At 47.4% G+C, this 12,676-nt stretch overlaps 1 protein-coding gene across 4 annotated transcripts in view; it reads right to left on the bottom strand.

The window, feature by feature from the left end:
• C1QL2 (complement C1q like 2) overlaps positions 1-12,676 on the bottom strand; it is a 34,182-nt gene that overhangs the window by 19,019 nt on the left and 2,487 nt on the right. The window contains exon 3 of one of the 4 annotated variants that reach the window (XR_013774833.1): positions 6,853-7,084. The exons of the other annotated variants lie outside the window; for them this stretch is intronic. The gene's annotated coding sequence lies outside the window, so the exon portion shown is untranslated. Of the gene's footprint in view, positions 1-6,852; positions 7,085-12,676 lie in introns of those variants that run through there. 4 annotated transcript variants of the gene reach the window in all.

The following is a 12,676-nucleotide window of genomic DNA, read 5'->3' as shown; positions in this document are numbered from 1 at the left end:
GCTCATATTTCATTTATTCTTCACTCCACTGAAACTCCCTATCAAATCAAATCAATGTTAGCTGAAAATTGTGCTTTGCCACAAAAAAGCACATTCAGATTTGTTCTGCTTCCACCATTTCAGTTATACTTTTCACAATTATTTTGAATGATGCCCTGCAAATCCTACCCTGTCCTACAAAACTGCATCAACATCTCCTATCTCTCTGAACTCGTCTGTTCTCCCTTTACCATTATCCCATCAAACTCTGCAACGTGGTCATCTCTGCCTCTTCTATAATGCACACTGACCCAGAATAACAGAGAGAAAATATTAGCAAATGTGATTCTTTTAACTGGGATCTTACATGTACTCTCTAAATGGTGTCTGATGCAGTGCATATGCAGATCTGACTTTGAAAGTGTCATTTAGGGGAAATCCCTGGAGGATTCTCATCCTCTGAGTTTGCCAGCACTGACAGAATCTCACTACAAACACATTTAAACAAATGGGAGGGGAAAATGGCTTTTAATCTTACCTTTCAGGACTTCTGCAAAAGCTATGTCTGCCTGCTCAACAGATGTAAAAATGGAAAAGGAGATGGTGGAAAATGTAATAAGTGATTTGTCTGCCTTACTAAGCAGTTTTAATTGCTTGTGGATTGCAGCTGGCATGGTGGTACAGCCCCACGTGGGGAAGGAAGGGGCTTTTCCTGCAGATGCAGCATTGCTGAGCCTGCAGAGCCACCACGAAATCCCACCTCAATTCCTCTCCCCATTAACAGCAAAATATGTAGAACAAAGGTGCTGAAAGGATATAGTGGGCTTTTCCTGCTGATCTGACAGAGCAGTTGTGTACAACATGGTGTAACACTGAAGTTCAGCTGTTGCCAGGCTGTGAGACCAGGTCCTCACATCAAGTCCATCTTGTCCCCACTGCTCTGCTCCCAGTCCCTTTTGATGTCTTGCTGACACCCTGGTGGAGTGTGGAGACCTCTTGGCTGGTTTCAGTACCATCACCCAGAGTTTGGGATCTAGGCAGTGTTGGACAGGACACAAAGCCAAGGCAGGGACCGTGACACTTCAGTTTAGTTCCACGAGGTCATACTCAGCCCCACAGTCAGGCAGACAGAAGACAGAGCTGGGCCAAAACTGTCAGGAGGACCCTCAGGAGGAAAGGTCCTAATGTTTTAAGGTCCAAATCCCCCCATATTTTTCCTCCTGGCACACTGGTTGTCAGTGGGGGACTGAGGGACAAGGAGCACACAGAACATTGCTGCAGGTGGGGGGAGCTGGGCACAGCTAAACACAATCCATCCAAGCAGTGGCTGCAAGGTGCCACAGAAAGACAGAATCCTGCTGTGGAGCCAGCACTGGAGAACCTCTCCTGGCCAGTGTTTGAAGGTAGCAAAAGGGCTGTGTGGCTGCTCAGGAGAGCGTGACTGTCCAAGGCTGGCAGCAGCACCGGCCGCTGTCACAGCCCCTGCCCTGAGTGCTCCAGGCTCTCTGTGAGAGACAGCTCTGCACTGAGACTGAGCTCACAGCCCCTGCCCAGCACACACACAAACACACTGACAAAGCACTTCAAATCTGGCACTGCCTTTTCTTCATCTGTGCCTTGCACCTTGCTATAGCACAGTGACATCCTCCTGGGTCTCCTGATAAACCTGTGTCTCCACTGCAGGGACCCTGGCCCCAGATCCTCCTCCCCTTCTCCCTAGTGCCCACAGGAGTTGTCAGCCTTAAATCAATGCTGACTTAAATGTTTTAATCACCCTTAGGAAGCTCCTGCTCCTGGATTTTTGAAATTCATTGACAATTTGGGATGCTTTGCATACCAGCATCAGCACTGCCTTACACAATGGCCATCAGAGGTTGAACTTGTCACAGATGCATCCCAGCGGCACACCAGTAATCCTTTTCCAAGCTAATTGGCCCAGGCATGCTGCACACAGCCCTGCATAAAGCTGTGGGTTTACCTCTCTGGCAGTGTCAGCAGAAGCTGGCTTTGCTCCTGGGCTGTGTCCCCAAGGGCAGCGTGGAGCCCCCAGCCCATGTCAGACACCCTGTGACACTGCCACCCACAGAGCCAGCACAGCAGGCAGCCTGCAGGGCTGCGTGTCTGCCTGAGTGCACACAGCTAAAAATAGGAGCTGTGAAACGGGGCATCCACCTGGATACCAAGGAAGAGACCTTCTTTCTTCCAGGGATCACATGCAACCAGTGTCTGCAGAGGGAGAGGGAAAAGGAGGTAGTTCAGAGCACCCACAGCACTGCTGTGCTCTGGGGGACACCTCTCTCAGCCACTTGTAGACACGCAGACACCAAGCCTTTAAATCATGTATTTAGCATCACCTTAGCATGAATATTCAGGAGATTAAGGAGATGTCTTAATCTCCTGTGTCCACCACTTTGTTATCCAGTAAATAATTTTACTACATAGCTCATGTTAAAGAAAAAAGGTTTTATACAAAAATAGAGTCAGAACACATCTTTACATATCTCAGGATATACTGCATGATAACTTTGGCTGGCTGAGCCTTCACCTCCATCTACAGAGACCCCAGCCTTGCTGCTGGGTCTCCTGGGGTTTGACCAGACCCCAGCTGGGGTGGGCTGACAGGGTTGTCTCTCCCCAGTGAGACAGCCCTGGTATTTCACCTGCTGAATACTGTACTTTGACATCACACCTCTTCTTCCTCAGCATCCCTGAACCCATATAGTGCCAGGAAAGCTGATTTAAGCTTTTAAGTGTCTGACCAAAATGGTTTCCTCCTCCCTCCCTGCAGCCCTGTTCCCCATAAAAAGGCACTGAGTGGTGTATTTCAAACACACTGATGCACATCTATAGGTGAACTGTGTATTATCCTATAAATTGGGAATTAAAGATTCTTAAACTCTATAGCAAAAAGACAGCAAATCCATAAAGAGATGCATTCCCTTTTCTGTTTCTGAATACATTATGCTTGCTTAAATCCCAGGCAGTGCCTGGTAATCACCCCAGCTGTGTTTCCACTGGTATCAGCATGTACAGTGCTCATGCGAACACACAGAGCTGGGCTCCCCAAATCTCCAGGTGTCTGCAGAAGCACTGACCAACTCCCCTGGCACCAAGCAGCAGCATGGCCTGATGAGTTTGCCACAGCCATGAAGGGAAGGATAGGACTGCACTGCATCCCTTCCATTCCAAACTCAGGAGACCTCGAGTGAATTCCCTGGTCCCCATCAGTGAGACCCAGCACAGGGAGCTGAGAGCTGGGAGGGCTGTTTCAGTCACTCTGTGCCTCTGATGCTCAGCCATGGGGATCCTGAGTGGCACAGGTTAATGGGCTGCACACATTTCCTAATCCTCGTGAGCAAACACTGCCAGGAATGATTACTAGCCCCTGACAAAGGTCATGCTCTATCAGGGCTCCACGCTCATTGCATCAGGATGTGTTTTCTTTACACTTGTGTGTAGCTGCTGAAGAGCCATTATTTTCGTGCATTTTATTTCTGACACAGCTTTTTTGTTGGTAATACCCAGTGCTTGGTGCTGAGCATGGCTTTCAGCTGGAGAGGAGAGGAGAGGAGAGGAGAGGAGAGGAGAGGAGAGGAAGGAGAGGAGAGGAGAGGAGAGGAGAGAGAGGAAGAGGAGAGGAGAGGAGAGGAGAGGAGAGGAGAGGAGAGGAGAGGAGAGGAGAGGAGAGGCGAGGAGAGGAGAGGAGAGGAGAGGAGAGGAGAGGAGAGGAGGAGAGGAGAGGAGAGGAGAGGAGAGGAGAGGGAGAGAGGAGAGGAGAGGAGAGGAGAGGAAGGAGAGGAGAGGAGAGGAGGAGGAGAGGAGAGGAGAGGAGAGGAGAGGAGAGGAGAGGAGGAGAGGAGAGGAGAGGAGAGGAGAGGAGAGGAGAGGAGAGGAGAGGAGAGGAGAGGAGAGGAGAGGAGAGGAGAGGAGAGGAGAGAGGAGAAATACAATCCTTCAAAATGGCAAGCGAAGTTGAAGGAATTAGTGCTTTTAAGTTACAGCCTGTAAAGCCCAGTGGTGAGATGCCAGGGTATCCCAGGGATCAGGATACTCATGCAGCTCCACCTAACCTGCTGCTGACCTCACCTTCCCTATGATCATTTTTCCAGGAATCTCCATTTCCTTCCAGAGGAAGGAATCACCTTCCTCTCGAGTTTCTTCCCTATCCTTTGCTATTTTCCCCTCCCCTGGCTGCAGGATGTGCTGTTCTCTCTCTCTGCCTGCTCTCCAGCAGGAGCAGAGCTGTTTGTGTGGAGTGCTGGTGACATATTGTGGCTGGGCTGGTTAATCACACATATTCCCAAGAGCTATCAAAGCTGGTTGTATCTGAGCTCTGAGCTAACACAAAATACTCACACTGGGCCCCCAAAATCTACCCAAGCCAGGGGGGTTGTGGCTATCCACGTGCTCTGGGCTCAGCCCTTCTGCCTGCTGTAGTTTAGGGTTGAAGTCTGAAGGGTTTTACACCACTGATATATAATTACATACAGGCATGGAGTATTATTTAACACACAATCTTGACTTCAAAAATATTTAAGCTTGAACTTGATGATATTTGCATATAAATACAAATCCTGGCTTTGTGTTTAAACTGTATCATTGAACAGAGTGGTGGGGCCAGGCACTACAAGTAAGATAATTGTTTAACTGACATCATTACACTGATTTAAGGCAAGAGGAATTCCTGCATGCAAAAGCATATGCAAAAATTGCTAGCTGTTTATTTATTAATTGTTATAAATTGCTCAAGCCTGCATTTATAAATTTTACAAACCCAGAGCCTAAATATACCTCATGTCTGCAGGTGGAGGGTGGTGGCTGCACCTGCAAGAGCTTCCAGCAGATCACATTCAGGGTACAGAATAGCTGCACAGTGGTAGCCAGAAAATATTCAAGTCCTTCCTTGTGCCCTCTTGCCAAATGACGTTTCAAAATTGCGACATCGAGTAATTCAAATTCTGTCAGTTTATGCAGCATCTCAGTTATCCTTTAATAGCATAGTTACTCTTCTCTCAGAAAAGAGTGGTGTCTAATCATGTCAGGATTTTCTTAAGTAATTCTGCCTCAGGGTAAAGGATATTTTTTTATACAGCAGCAGTGGATCTATATGGCTTTAAGAGGCAGATTCTTCTAACACTCAGGGCCTGGCTTAGAGGAGGCTCCTGAACTGATTCTGTCAAAAAGTGTTTGCATTTTCTTCAGGGCAAGTTAGAAAAGGGAAAAAACCTAAATGCGTTTTGACATTTGTATTTGGAGTGTTATCTGTCAAATATGCCAGGACCAGATCACAAATTTCCTCAAGATTGTCGTGGCTCTCCTGCCTATCAATAGCAATCTGGAGCTCACAGAGGATGCAGGCAGAAAGGCACCCTGACAGATTTCACATTAGGATGGAGGAGGAACAGGGAGCAGCCAACGGCATCTTAGAAACCACACATTGGTCTTCTCAGTAAGTGAGGTCTGACAGGACAGTTTGCAAAAACCAGAGAGGAAACAGAAACCAGAAGGCTGCCTAGGGCCAGGGCTGTGCTACCTGGAGCTGATCAGTGGCTGATCATCATCTGAGTCTTCATCTCTTTGCATCTCTTATGTCTTCTGATGCTCTGGGCAAAACTACTCTGTAGGAAGTCTTGACCTTTCATTTCCTATTTATGTGTAATTTTGGAGCAACTCTTCCAGTCCTCTCTGAAAGCAGGTAGGGGCATAGGGACTATGCAGAGAAAGTCAAGCAATGCCACCAGGGTTGAAGGATGCTGAGGAGCAGAGAGGCCCCAGGATGGGCATCCCCTCCTCAGAGCCCCAGTCCTGGGAAGGGCTGCAGCACTGGCCTGGTACCTGCTCCAGCAGGACAAACAGCACTCATGCAGGACATCCAAGGACAGCCTTGCATGTGCCTGCTCAAAATCAGTGGCAGCAGAGGACAGAGGCTGTTTAGATTTTGCATTGCTTCACTTATTTAGTCTCACAGGTTGGTTATTGATTCTACAGGTGACATTACACAAAAGTCCCCGTGGACTACATGACCATTTAGGACAATTTCTTGTACTTCAGCACATCAAGTTAGACTTTTTTCAAGGTGATCTGTCAGCTCTGCCCCTCCATCACACAGCACATGGCTGTTTCTAAAACACCCTATTCTAAATTCTGGTTTAATACCATATGGATAAGAGATCTGCAGGTCCCATCATTATATGAAAATAACATTCACTCTGTGATGGTTGCATTCCTAGGTTTAATGTATTGGCACTACTAGCAAAACTGAGGTACAGATATTGTATTAGCTACACAGATTCGTGGATGAGGAATGCACAAACTGGTGGCACATCACCAACATTAGAGCAGAAATGCCAGTGAAATGTAATGCTGTATGGAGATGTGAGCTGTTCCATGGTGTATTAACAGTCAGGCTGAACTGGAGGGAAAGGTGTTGGTCTGTTTGCTGCTGAACATTCTTGAAATCCCATGTGGTAAAGTGGTGCTGGTCTGTTTGACCACCAGTGATTTATTCTTAGCAAGAGCATGCTTGTCCCAAGGTTTTTCAAGGATCATCAATACCTTGAGTCCTGCTACAGTTACTGTCAACTATTTAATTATGGATGTTTAATCACTGGTGCTGAATTAGCCCCTGCTCTTCTCCAAACACCAGCATGTACCTGCAGCAGAATCTGATTTTCATCCCAGGCAGTGAGCTCCCAGGTAGCTCTGATTTTCCTAAGTTTGTCCCTGCACCAAGAATTCCTCATCCCAGCCAGAAGCCCCCAGCCAGCCCTGCACCTCCCAGGACTGCCCCAACATCAGCCCAGCACTGGCCTCCAGCTCACCCAAACAGATCTGTGAGATGTGTGCTGGCCTCCAGAGAGATGTGTCAGTGGTGGGGAGTGCACAGCAGCCTGAAAGAAAAATCAGGGCCAGGGCTGCACATTTAGGACTCCCCACTGTCACTGAACCCAAATACCATCTCCTCCCTGCACAGCAATGGCTCCAGAATGCAAACCCCAAGGAGCACAACTCATCCTACAACTTCAGGAACTCCTTTCCACAGAGCATCAAGCAGGCTGAAAACTGTGCTGACCACCATGGATGCTCCACATGTGCTTCTGTCCATCTGCAAACAAACACAGTGCAAGTTCCCTTTGAGTATGAAATAATGTGAATAAGACAACTCCAGAAAACCTCAGCAAGATCATCCCAGGACAGGCCATAACTATCTCTAGTGCCTTACTAATGGGTCAGAAAAATATTTATATCATGTAATAGCTTTCTCATCAGCTACTTACAAAGCACCCAGATCAGTGAGAAACCTGGGCTCTGCAGCCCATCAGGGGGATACCAAAAAGCATAGAGCTTTTTCCTGATAATGAAGAGGAGGAAGAGACACCATAGGGGATGTCACCACCAAGCTGAGCTGGGGACTCACAGAGGTACTTCAGCATCTGCTTGAAAATACATAAAAGCCCTTCCCCTTGATGGACACATTTGCAGTATAAATGGTTGTGTCCTCTTTATTTCACTCTGAGGTTTAATTAATATATAAATCAAACGCTTATAAAACTCACAAATGCTTGGGAAGATGTAAAATTTAATTAGTTTGCCCACACAACTCCATATGTCAACTGTTAGCTCAATTACTCTTTGCCATGAAATACTGACTGCACTTTCCCATATTACTAATTTCCCTCTATCTCAAGTCATGCTTAATCAACACCCTGAACTCAACACGCACACACTTGTGCTAAATTAAATATTGAGCACAAGGAGCAAGAGCCTCTTTAATGAAACCACAGCTGGATTTAGCTCAGAAATGAGATCCTCAAGCAATATTGGGCAGAGGATATCTGGGGTAATCCCTGGGGTGGGGGGCAGGTTATCACCTGCTCTGGGATCTGCTATCAGATCAGCTTGCAGGACGTGCACTACCCTGCTCACGTTCTTCCATGGAGAACCGGAGGAAATACATCCTGTCTGTGTTTTCTTGGGATGGAGCAGATGCTGTGGGGCAGGGGCTGGAGGAGGGGAGGGGAGGCTGGGAATGAAGGGATGGGCAAGGAGGCGCAGGCAGTGGATGCCCTGTGACCAGCTCAGGTGTGTGGTGTCAAAGTGCAGGTGTGCAGCAGCTAAAGGTGGGGATGAGGGACCACTGCAGCCATTAAATATTCATTAAAAGCATGCTCAGGTCAGCCCCCAGCCTGGCAGTGACAGTCTGTACAAATGAGCACTGATGCTGCATTTCTTCCTATTTCAAAAGCCTCAAGAGACTACAAAATGTCAAAATTATCATCTGGATAGGGTCCAACAACTTCTCCATCCTCCTGACGCCCCTCCCTCTCCCCCCTCCCCCTCCCCACCCGTGGGATGAGGGCTCTGATACCCCCTTGGCCAGCTCAGTGCCACGCTGTGCCTGCAGCTCTCCCCTGGCCAGCTGTGCCACAGGGTGACATGGAAATGACCTTTGCTGGCTCCTGCACAGTGCCCAGCACTGCTCCCAGCACAGAGCCAGACCGTGGCCCCCATGGGCTCCCAGATGAGCCATCCCACAGAGGATGGATCCTGCCTGCCTGTGGGGAGCAGGGGACATGGCCATAGTGTCACCAGGGCCAGTGGGACTGTTCAGTGAGGAGGAGGATGCTGGTGGCTAGAAATGCTGTGGCACAGGGTGTAGCAGCCAAGTGGAAATTTAAAAAGCCACAGGGAGATGCACTAAACCATTTTGCCACCTTGAGGAGAACTCCCTTGGAATAAAGATGCTTATAACTATACAAAAGTACTGTAAATTAAGCTCTTATTTTTCCCATTTGTGCTACTTGCTGGTATATAATTTTCCTGATTGTGCTGTGAATATAGACTATTCATTTTCCCTATTTTCTGGCTGATTTTGCTTTCAGGAGTTGGTGTGGGAGCAGTGCCTGGCCATGACCACTGCACATGAGCTGCCAGCCCTGCCTGCCCCTGGGGCTGCTGCTCAGAGCCACTTGCAGCAGGCTCTGACAGTCCTGGAAATGCTCCTTCCACTGTCCTTCTTAAGGCAAGGGCCCACCTGTCACTGGCCCCTGGCTTGCTCCCAGGGCTTGTGTTTTCCTCCCTTCTCTGTAAAGTGGAGCTGTAAGCCTTGCTGCCAGACCTGAGGTGATGCTGGCAAGCTCTAAGGCTTGGATCAAGCTTGGATCTCTCCCTTTTACCACCCCTATCTCAAATCTCCCCTAAGCCCATGAGATCAAGTAAGAGCCCCATTTCTCTGTGATCATCTCAAAAAAAATTTATAATTTCAATGGTAAAACCACTCTGAGTGTGGAGTTGGGGATTTTTTTATGAGCTATCCTATATAAGCAGGGCTGGAACCCATTATACTGGAATTCATATTATACAAAAATTTTTAATTCTTGAACTTCTTTCTTCAGGCAATCAGCTTGTTTCTTCAATTCAAATTAGATCTTCATATTCAAGTCTCATTCTAGTTAATCATATTTTTCAATTAAATTCAATTGTCTGTGATCTCCCTAAGTTCCAATGCTTCCCTGCATCTCTAATACAGGCAAATTTTGCATTTGTCCTTTTTTTTTTTCTTTTTTTTCTTTTTTTCCCCAAGCTGGTAACATTTTGCTTAACAAAACCAATTTCCAGCAATGGGATCAGAGCAGAACCATGGTTTGGTCTGATCATGTTTGCATTGTTTATACATAAGTGATGGCTTACTGAAACAACACTGCTGGGAGGGAAAACATGTTTTTTACAGGCCACCTGCCTCTGCTTGATGTCAGGATGCTTGTGCTCCCCATGGTCAGGGAGGAAACTCAGTCATAGAATTGCAAGCTTGGGACAAGCATCAGCAGGTGGAGGGGGAAAACCTCATTGTTAGAGGTCAAGGAACATCCCTCTACTTTTTTAAGTATTCCTTCAAAACACAGCATTTTTGCATTTACCCCTTCAAAAGGGAGAAGTGTTGCATGGAAAGCATGGTGTTAAACATGGGTCCCAAGCACCTGGGAGAGCTCAGGGCAGGTCAGACTGCTGATTCCAAGTGTCTGACACCCAGTGCAGTGCAGCTCAGCCCTCCAGACACATGAGCACAGCTCAGTGCCCAGTATTGGACCCAAACCCATCTCTCCTGCAAGCCATGCTCCAGCTCTGAAGTGCAGTCAGACAGCACCTCCTGGTCAGGATGGGGAGTCCTGGGCTCAACCAGGGCCATTCAACACACAGGGAAACCAGCTGACAAAAGAATGGAGAAATTTTAGGACAGTTTTGTGCACAGCTGTGAAGCACCCAGGGAGTAGAACCACCTCAGTGGTGAAGCTGACACCCATCAAGAAAACTGCTGGCAGTAGGCAGACCTCAGATAGCTTTTAGTAAAGAGGTCATAGAAGACAAAATCACAGAATGGTTTGGGTTGGATGGGACTTTAAAGATCATCTTGTTTCAAACTGGGCAGGGCACCTTCCACTAGACCAGCTGGCTCAGAGCCCCATCCATCCTGGCCTTGAACACTTCCAGTGATGGAACATCTACAGCTTCTCCAGACAATCTGTTCCAGTGCCTCAACACCCTCACAGTAAAGAATTTATTCCTAATATCTAATCTAAACCTACCCCATTTCAGGATAAAGACAGGAAAGCCACAGCAGCCCAAGGATAAACCCCTGCACACAGAGGTGATGTGTGTTACCAGCTACATCTTTACCTGGCCAGTTCTATGACACAAGAGTGCAAAAGGCACTCCTGTCCTGCCCGGTAGCACGAGACCTGGCACTTGCAGGGAAAATACTCCTGTGGGATTTACTCAGTTATTGCATTAGGGGTGTTTTGCTGCTTTTGTGCTATAGCAAAGTCTGGCTGTTTCACCAGCAGTGTCATAATGATGCTTTCAGTGCTTCTGGAAAGGTTACAGGAACCAGAGATCAGGTGAGAAATGCAGTTTCCACCACCTCTTTTAAATACTAATAAAATACTAATGAAATACTAATAAATGCTGGTTATGGTAAAAAAGCCAGAAACAGCCCCCAAGTGTATTTTGAAGATGGAAAGACCAGCAGGCAAAGAAAAAAAAGGCCCCCAGTTTTATTATTTTGTATAATCAGACTATAATTGGAGAGCAGACGCTGTCTGTAGCACACTGCCATTGGGGACTCTGGTTTTCTAATAAGAAATCCATGAGGGAATTAGATGCTGCTTCAGTGGTGTTCTGGCTGATTTAAGGGATGCACCTGGAGCCAGAAATCATGCCTTCAGTTGCTGTACTTCACCAACAGCAAAAAATGTAGGTGCCACTTGTAAATCTCTGCAAAAATTGGATCTGCAGTGGCAACAGTGAGAGCCCCTTAATTATAGCAGTGCTTTTGGGAGCTGTGATAATTAGGAATTTCCGGTGTTCTGGAAATCAAAGTGGTTTCTATTCTCTTCTTTAATTAATCCAGGCTTTTATCTGTGAAAGTGGAGATGAATTGAGGCTCTGCTCTAGGCAAAGGGCAGTGATGCTTGTGCAGTCCCTGGCAGGGTGAAGCCACTGGACCCCCAGGATCTGGGTGACATCCCTCACACTGCAGCACCCCTGGCCTCCAGTTATGGATATTTAGGGGATAAAGGGGAAAGGCCAGAGGGTGACATGCCTGGAGCAGGACTCACCACAGCATGCACATATCACCAGAGACCTGCTGCACAGGAGGGACAGTGCCTGCCTGCAGGAATTCAGCAGATAATACACACCCAGCATTTATCACCTCCCCACATGGGAAAGGGTGAGTCAAGCTGCACAAAAATCGCAAGATTGGTATAAAATCATGATTTTTTTTTTTTTTCTGCTGTTCAAAGGAAATTATTGTTATAGACCCTTTTATTCCACCCTGGGAAGGGTTGATTTTGGGATGTTTTCTAGGGTTGGGAAATCACACTGAAAATCCATGTGACTCAGGAGATGTAACAGCAGTGTGGGATTTGTGGCAAAACCATGCAATGTGACCAAAGTGAATGCCTCCATGATGGGAACTGTACATGCATGGACAGCAGAGAGAGGTTCCAGCTGTAAGCAAAGCCTCCAGGTGATGGGATGACCTCAGTGCTCTAAACAGGAGCATCTGTCACCCACCAGATCCAAAGGTAGCAGAATGCAATTAACCCATACAGCTAATTAATCAAATCTAGCCCTGACAATGTTATCAAGGAGCTGCCTGGAAATTATTTTTTTATGTCAAAGTCTATTTTTAGATCAAAAAAATCCAGACCCATTCTGGACAAGCTGTGCTCCAGTTTGGGGCATCTCCACACTTCAACATTTCCCGGCAGTGAATTCTGCAGCTTTGTCTTGGATTAAATAGTTTTTCCAAAGAGAAACCGAATTTCTACATCCACCTCCCTTGACTTTCGGTCTATTTTCTCCTTTTCCTACTAGATGGCGCCTGCGCGACAGGCGGAGCCGAGTCCCGGCGGGAGCATCTCTAACAGGTCTCCCCCGGGAAGGGCCGATAAATGACATTTTTCCCCGAAAAGCCAGGCAGCTGAGAGAGCGATAACCTGCCAGGAGCTGATTATAGCACGAAGCCGTTTTCTGGTGGCACCACGTTAACTGTGCGTGCCCAGGGGATGCTGCCTGACCCCAGGAGGGGGGGGATAATGGAAGTTCTTCCAGGTAACCCTTGCAAGGTCGAGTGACACTTTTTCACCCAACAAAGCCACTGTGTGCCCAGCTCTGACTTCACAGAGCCACCACA

This window comes from Erithacus rubecula, assembly GCF_903797595.1.
Source record: "Erithacus rubecula genome assembly, chromosome: 8".
Lineage (NCBI taxonomy): Eukaryota > Metazoa > Chordata > Aves > Passeriformes > Muscicapidae > Erithacus > Erithacus rubecula.
This window is presented reverse-complemented; position numbering and strand designations above follow the sequence as displayed.